The following is a 1,588-nucleotide window of genomic DNA, read 5'->3' as shown; positions in this document are numbered from 1 at the left end:
CAGTGGAATAAAAATAAACATTGACACCAACAAAGTCCCCCCAATACCCACAAAGACATGTACACTAAACAGCATGATGCTAAACAACTCCTGGGTCAATGATGAAATCAAAACAGAGATCAAAAGATACCTGGAAACAAATGAAAATGAAGAAACATCTTACCAAAACTTCTGGGACACCTTGAAAGCTGTAGTAACAGGGGAATTTATATCCCTACAAACACACATGAAGAAAATGGAAGGAACACAAATTAACAGTCTAACAAGTCACCTAAGGAAGCTGGTAAAGCAAGACCACAAAAAACCTAATTTAAAGCAGAAGAGTACAGATTACCAAAATAAAAGCCCAAATCCTGGACATAGAAGACAAAAAGATAATACAAAAAAACAATGAAATAAAAAGCTGGTTCTTCGAAAGGATAAACAAGATCGATGGTCCCCTAGCTAGACTGACCAAGAAAAAACCCAAATAAGGACAATCAGAAACACAAAAGATCAACTCACATCTAACCCTGAAGAAAGACAAAAGATCATTGGAGACTATTACGTACACTTGTATGGAAATAAACTTGAAAACCTTAAGGAAGTGGAGGACTTTCTGACCTGACACAACGTACCTAGGTTGGAAGAAGAAGAAATTGAGACCCTAAATAGACCAATAACAATCAAGGAAATCAACTACATAATAAGAAAACTACTTACAAAAAAAAAGCCCTGGTCCAGATGGCTTTCCAGCAGAATTCTACAAGACATTCAAGGAGAAGCTGATACCAATCCTACTGAAGGTATTCCAGGCAGTTGAAAAAGATGGAACTCTGCCCAAATCATTTTTCGAAGCCAACATCACATTGATACTCAAGCCAGGTAAAGACCCAACAAAGAAAGAGAACTACAGGCCAATATCTTTGATGAACATAGATGCTAAAATCTTCAACAAGATCCTAGCAAACCGGATTCAGCAATACATCTCAAAAATCATCCATCATGACCAAGTAGGCTTCATTCCTGGGATGCAAGGCTGGTTCAACATTCGTAAAACCATAAATGTAATTAAATACATCAACAGATGTCAAAACAAAAACCACATGATTATATCATTAGATGCAGAAAAAGCTTTTGATAAAATCCAGCACCCCTTCTTGATAAAAACCCTCAAACATCTAGGCATACAGGGAACATACCTCAAAATAGTAAAACCCATCTATGAGAAACCCCCTAAATGAACAAAAATTGGAACCATTTCCCCTGAAAACTGGAACAAGACAAGGATGCCCACTCTCACCCCTCCTGTTCAATATTGTATTGGAAGTCCAGGCTCAAGCAATCGGAGAAAAGAAGGCAATCAGGAGTATCCAAATAGGAAAGGAGGAAGTCAAGTTATCTATCTTTGCAGATGATATGATTGTGTACCTTGAAAACCCAAGAGAATCTGTCAAAAATCTCCTTACACTGATAAAGTCCTTTGGCAAAGTCTCAGGATACAAAATAAATGGACAAAAGACAATTGCATTTCTTTACACCAATAATAAACAAACAGAAACCCAAATAAAAAGCACAATTCCATTCACAATAGCCACACAAAAAAAGA

The sequence above is a fragment of the Carlito syrichta genome, unplaced genomic scaffold (assembly GCF_000164805.1).
Source record: "Carlito syrichta isolate Samal-C Ts95f unplaced genomic scaffold, Tarsius_syrichta-2.0.1 Scaffold85667, whole genome shotgun sequence".
Taxonomy (NCBI): domain Eukaryota; kingdom Metazoa; phylum Chordata; class Mammalia; order Primates; family Tarsiidae; genus Carlito; species Carlito syrichta.
Note: the sequence above shows the minus strand (reverse complement) of the source record.